The 7037-nt window shown below is 43.6% G+C and overlaps 1 pseudogene; it reads right to left on the bottom strand.

The window, feature by feature from the left end:
• Positions 1–349: 349 nt before the first annotated feature.
• LOC135560131 (zinc finger protein OZF-like) lies at positions 350–6713 on the bottom strand (annotated as a pseudogene).
• Between the last annotated feature and the right edge of the window lie 324 nt (positions 6714–7037).

Genomic DNA, 7037 nt, shown 5'->3' with positions numbered 1-7037 from the left:
CTGCATCTTGCCTATGCCGCTCTGTATCATCACTCATTCATATCTTTATGCACATATTCTTTATCCCTTTACACTTGTGTGTATAAGGTAGTAGTTTTGGAATTGTTAGCTAGATTACTCGTTGGTTATTACTGCATTGTCGGAACTAGAAGCACAAGCATTTCGCTACACTCGCATTAACATCTGCTAACCATGTGTATGTGACAAATACATTTGATTTGACCTGGTGAAGGGTTTTACAATAAATATATGAACATCTTTTAGGAGCAAACTAAGTCCTATGCTCCTTATACATTTTTATTATTATAGATAATAAAAACATAAAATGAATGTGATAAGCAGATGTTGAGCAGATAATGGATGTAATTTATTGATCTTTTGAATACATACCTAGTATTGTTGAAACATTCTACATTACACAATTATTTAATGGATAATAGGAATTAATGAAATAAGACACAGCTCTGAACCCCCCCACCCCACCACACACAGTACTCCTACTCCAAGACGCTTGATACATATGGATCCAGAGCTGCATATTATCTACACATGTTACCATGGTAATAAGACTTAGTAAACTGTTAGCGAATGGGAGATGGATGACTCTTTACAAGATGTTTTCTATTGTAACTTTATTTAGAGATCTGTAACCGGTGCTGTAGGAGGGAGATGCTTTCTGGTGTTGTTTCAGTGACCCTGAACGAGCAAAGCTCTTTCCACATAGACAAGAGTAAGGTTTCTCTCCAGTGTGTGTGAGCTGGTGTCTAGTCAGGGCTCCTGAATGATTGAAGCTCTTCCCACACTGATCACAGATATAAGGCTTCTCTCCTGTGTGTATGCGTTGGTGTGTAGTCAGGGCTCCTGAACGATTGAAGCTCTTCCCACACTGATCACAGCTATAAGGCTTCTCTCCTGTGTGTATGCGTTGGTGTGCAGTCAGAGTGGAATATTGAGCAAAACTCTTCCCGCATTGATCACAGCTATAAGGCTTTGCTCCTGTGTGTATGCGCTGGTGTCTAGTCAGACTACCTGAATCCATGAAGCTCTTACCACACTGATCACAGCTATAAGGCTTCTCTCCTGTGTGTATGCGCTGGTGTCTAGTCAGACTACCTGAATCCATGAAGCTCTTCCCACACTGTTCACAGCTATAAGGCTTCTCTCCTGTGTGTATGCGCTGGTGTCTAGTCAGGTCTTCGGACAGAGCAAAGCTCTTCCAACACTGATCACAGCTATAAGGCTTCTCTCCTGTGTGTATGCATTGGTGTCTAGTCAGTTCTCCTGATTGATTGAAACTCTTCCCACACTGATCACAGCTATAAGGCTTCTCTCCTGTGTGTATGCGCTGGTGTCTAGTCAGGTTCCCGGATAGAGCAAAGCTCTTCCCACAGTGATCACAGCTATAAGGCTTCTCTCTTGTGTGTACACGCTGGTGCGTAGTCAGGTTTCCTGATTGGTTAAAGCTTTTCCCACACTGATCGCAGCTATAAGGCTTCTCTCCTGTGTGTACACGCTGGTGCGTACTCAGGTTTCCGGATAGAGCAAAGCTCTTCCCACACTGAACACAGCTATAAGGCTTCTCTCCTGTGTGTATGCGTTGGTGTGTAGTCAGGGCTCCTGATTGACTGAAGCTCTTCCCACAATCAAAGCAGGGGTAAGGCCTCTCCCCTGTATGAATTCTCTGAGATTGTTAGGTTTTAGATGCAGCAAAACTCTTCCCACACTGAGAGCAGCGGTACATTTTCCTCCCAGTGTGAATCTGCTTGTAAATGACCAATTCCCTCTGTTTAGCAGAACTCTTCCCACAGTCAAAGCAGCAGTGGTCAGGTTTCTTCCCTGTAAGTCTCTGATGGTGTTTCTTGAGGTGTTCTGGCCTGGAGAGACTCTTCTCTTTCTTGTCAGCATCATGACGTTGTCGAGGCTCCACAGATGATAAGCCCCTCCCACTGAGAGAGCAACGGTTAGGGCTGTCCCCTGTGAAACAAAGATATTGAATAGCATGGCCATCTGAAATCAGGCTACCTGATGGGACTTTGATAAATGCTGAAAATTGCCAATCTAAATAAATGTACTATCACAGAGAAGCATGAAGGAAACTTGCGCTGCTCGTGCTAGAACATATGCAGATTAAATATGCCTCTATGAATCTGATGAAGGCCTTTACGTGTCTTAATAATTTGAAATATTGCTCAGAAAAACAGGTGTTTTTAACAGCGTTACTTCGATTGTCAACTTAAGCTGTTTTGTGGTGGAAAACTGAGCATGTCAACCCATTTACCCATACATAGACATGCTAGTAATCTTTGAACAATTCAATTTTCTGGATTGCATTAAATTGACACTAACTGTTGCAAAAAACAAGCTTCCATTCCCTGTCACAAGTGAATTGATGGCTGATTTAAGACTTTTACAGTCAACCCTGTTACTTTATTTGGTACATAGGCACTTAGTATAGTTATATTTTTATTCAATATCTTGAGATGGGAAAACATGTTTTCATGAAATTGAACATGTTGTCTTTATGACAATGTTAAATATATATTGATATATTTCACCTAATTTTAAGTTAATTTTAAAAATGGGTGGAACTACCCAGATATTTTTATCAATATATCATTAGTCAATTAATGACTAAAGTTCATAAAATGGCAGAATTCAGATATATCTTTGTTTTAGCACTATCTACTGAGTTTTGGAACTACGGTGTGCGACATGGTTCAATGTTCCAATATATCAGCACAATCTACTTTTTAGATTTTTCAAATCGCCGCCGTCTTGAAGCAAAAATTGGAATCATGTTTAATGCGCTAATGACCATTAAAAAAAAACAGTAAAAAAGCAATGTAGAATACAGTGAACTCAGCAAAAGGAGTAATTTTGTGGTAAGTACATGCGGGCCGCCATCTTTATGCACCTTCGCTATTGTTTCAGAAGCAGATTGTAGTCTAATCTACACACCATGGTTCTTACTTAATGAAATCAATTCTCCATCTTCCTTCTTTTCTCCTGTCTCAGTTCCACTCTGCCCCGGTGTTTTCCTGCAGTCGACCAGACCCCGCAGTAAAGCGGAACTGGGAGGCGTTTGACACGGGGACTCCGGGAGGGTGCAGGGGAACGGGCTAGCGTTGTCCTGTTGGCCGCAAGAAGTATATAATTAAACCAAATATTGTATTAATTTAGTCTAAACCTCTGATTGATTTGAGTGCATCCCTTAAATCTGATTGACATATTCAATCGTTCACTACAACCCACAAATCTAAGAGCATTAGATTGGTGGAAGCTTGGGCTAGTTTCCACCATATATCTCATACCAGTAATTTCCTTTCAAACAGCAATTTAGAGGCGAAGCCCAGAATCTGGCTTCTGACTTATTTGATCGAATATACATTTCGTAACGAGTAGGTTGTTAGGAGTGTATTGATAAAAGTAGCACACTTTATATGAGAGTAGTGCCTGGTCGTCACTAGTCATAAACCACGCCCATTTATACAATGGATCTTATTAACATTTGATTTGAACCCTAACCATACTACTTTTTTATTTAACTAGGCATGTCAGTAAGAACAAATTATTTACAATGACGGCCTACACTGGCCATACCGGGATGACGCTGGGGCAATTGTGCGCCGCCCAGTGGGATTCGAACCAGGGTGCCTGTAGTGACGCCTCTAGCATTGACACGCAGTGACTTAGACTGCGCCACTTCTAACTTTATGCCTAACCCTAAATAAATAAAAACACGATATAGACATTTGACTTTGTGGCCGTGTTAACTAGTGGAAACACGCACATCTGCCCTCATTGCATATTATGGTCCCACGTGATCTTGACTCTTCACGATTGCCTTACATTTTCTTTTCTTTGTTAGAGCGGCCACTTGAGCATCTGGTCAAATAATGGATAATGTGTTCGAAATTAGTAGAAATAATGTTAACATGTGCACACTTTGTGGAAGGAGAGATAATTAGGTTATAGCCACAGATTCCTCAACAGGCTACTTTGTTGAAGTAAAAAAAAAAATCCCAACAAGTTTTACTGTCTTGTATTTTATTTTGTAACGACATTTAACCGAAAACAGGAATGTAGAGGTGCAAAGATGATAACTAGGCCTAGACATTTTATACAGCACAGCAGGCATATACTGTTAAAACCAGACTCACCCGATTCATTGTGGAAGCTATTGTTTCTTTGTAAGACATGAAATGTGGTCGGCTACAACAGAACAGTTAGGCTACTTTGTTGTCTTCTTCTTTAAGGTTTAATGTCAGACTACACCTATTGGCGTATTACCGCCACCTACTGGACGGGTAGTGAACGGGGGGAAAAAGTCCATTGTGGGAAATGAATGCGGGAGGGGGGGATACAGTACCACCATCATCATCATATACAATAACAAAAATGTTGTTAATCCCCAAATACCCGCAGGGGCGATGAGGGAGCGGCGCCATGTGAGGATGTACTTTTCTGAGCTCCTCAACAGAACATTTAAATATTTGTGCAGATTGTATTTCGGGGTTCCCGAGTGGCGCAGCGGTCTAAGGTACTACATCTCAGTGCTAGAGGCGTTACTACGGACCCTGTTTTTATTCCAGGCTGTATCTCAACTGGCCGTGTTTAGGAGTCCCAAAGGGTGGAGCACAATTGGCCCAGAGTCGTCCAGGATCATTGTCAGTTAATAACAAATTCTTATTTAGTTGCCTAGTAAAATCAAATAAAATTTTAATTTGGATCAAAATACCCCTCTACAACCTGAGACTCCATTTTAAGGCTTAATGTCACGTTTTTGTCGAAGATGTCAGGCACCAACCGCAAGAATCAGCCTAGGGCTAATTCTAACAGACCAGCTAGCCTAGCCAAGGACCATGAATCTACACCAACAACTGAACAATGCACAGCCGAGGCGACTGGACAAGAAGCTGTTCTACAGGCATTAACTGAAATGAAGCAGGAATTAATTGACAAAATGGACGGATATACAGTCGGCAGAGCTACGAAACTAGGTTAGCCAGCTGAGAGAGGAGCTGAAAACTGCCACTGAACAGACTAGATCCAACCACAAGGCACTGGACATCCGCATGACCAGCCTGGAGACCACGGCTAATGGCTACTCTGGGTTGATCACCACCGCATGACCAGCCTGGAGACCACGGCTAATGGCTACTCTGGGTTGATCCCAGCCTGGAGACCACGCATGACCAGCCTGGAGACCACGGCTAATGGCTACTCTGGGTTGATCACCACCACATGACCAGCCTGGAGACCACGGCTAATGGTTACTCTGGGTTGATCACCACCACATGACCAGCCTGGAGACCACGGCTAATGTCTACTCTGGGTTGATCACCACCACATGACCAGCCTGGAGACCACGGCTAATGGCTACTCTGGGTTGATCACCACCACATGACCAGCCTGGAGACCACGGCTAATGGCTACTCTGGGTTGATCACCACCACATGACCAGCCTGGAGACCACGGCTAATGGCTACTCTGGGTTGATCACCACCACATGACCAGCCTGGAGACCACGGCTAATGGCTACTCTGGGTTGATCACCACCACATGACCAGCCTGGAGACCACGGCTAATGGCTACTCTGGGTTGATCACCACCACATGACCAGCCTGGAGACCACGGCTAATGGCTACTCTGGGTTGATCACCACCACATGACCAGCCTGGAGACCACGGCTAATGGCTACTCTGGGTTGATCACCACCGCATGACCAGCCTGGAGACCACGGCTAATGGCTACTCTGGGTTGATCCCACCACATGACCAGCCTGGAGACCACGGCTAATGGCTACTCTGGGTTGATCACCACACTGGAAAGGAATGTTTTCCAAAAGAAAAAGGAAATCAAGGATTTTTAAAGAGAGAAACGAACATTAGGAGGCTAGATCCCTTCCTTCAAATTTACCTGTGACTGTTGAGAGAGACAGGAGGATGGCAAGCGCCCTGAAGAGTTCTATGGGGGGTGATAAGGGACATATATAAGCCTAGGCAACCGTACCACCTGACATGACACCAACGCCTTACTAGTGTGACGCGTCTGACTTACATGACATGCTACTAACGTCTGCGTGACGCCTGCATCGCGTGTTAATGAAAGTCATAATGTGCATAGTTTATATTAATTCAATCTCAACCATAAATGTTAGAAACGTACAATTTTTCCCGTGCAAGCAGACAATCCGGCATAGCCACCTTGAACTATAGTGGAGCCTACGGCTTGTGTATTTCCTGTTATCGCTAATGGCCTAGTTAATATCATAGATAATCTGTCTTTCCCTCAGCACCTCATGTCATGGTATGTCATTTATGTCGCTGTATTCAGATCTAAATGTTGTTAGTCAATCACAGACTGTGTTGTTACCAGTTCCACATCAGACAACTTGGGATGTCCCTTCAGTCGAATAGAGCAGTTCATAGACCTTCCCAGAGGGTCTGTGCTATTCGGGATCATTGGGATGTCCACACCTCTATAAAGTATAAATGTAAATTGGTTAAGATTAGTGTTAGTTTAGGGTTTAGGCGAAGGTCGTCCCAATAGTAATCAAATCAAATGTATTTATATAGCCCTTCGTACATCAGCTGATATCTCAAAGCGCTGTACAGAAACCCAGCCTAAAACCCCAAACAGCAAGTAATGCAGGTGTAGAAGCACGGTGGCTAGGAAAAACTCCCTAGAAAGGCCAAAACCTAGGAAGAAACCTAGAGAGGAACCAGGCTATGTGGGGTGGCCAGTCCTCTTCTGGCTGTGCCGGGTGGAGATAACAGAACATGGCCAAGATGTTCAAATGTTCATAAATGACCAGCATGGTCCAATAATAATAAGCCAGAACAGTTGAAACTGGAGCAGCAGCACGGCCAGGTGGACTGGGGACAGCAAGGAGTCATCATGTCAGGTAGTCCTGAGGCATGGTCCTAGGGCTCAGGTCCTCCGAGAGAGAGAAAGAAAGAGAATTAGAGAGAGCACACTTAAATTCACACAGGACACCGAATATGACAGGAGAAGGACTCCAGATATAACAAACT

This window comes from Oncorhynchus nerka, linkage group LG15 (genome assembly GCF_034236695.1).
Source record: "Oncorhynchus nerka isolate Pitt River linkage group LG15, Oner_Uvic_2.0, whole genome shotgun sequence".
Lineage (NCBI taxonomy): Eukaryota > Metazoa > Chordata > Actinopteri > Salmoniformes > Salmonidae > Oncorhynchus > Oncorhynchus nerka.
Note: the sequence above shows the minus strand (reverse complement) of the source record. Positions and strands in the feature narration are given on the sequence as shown.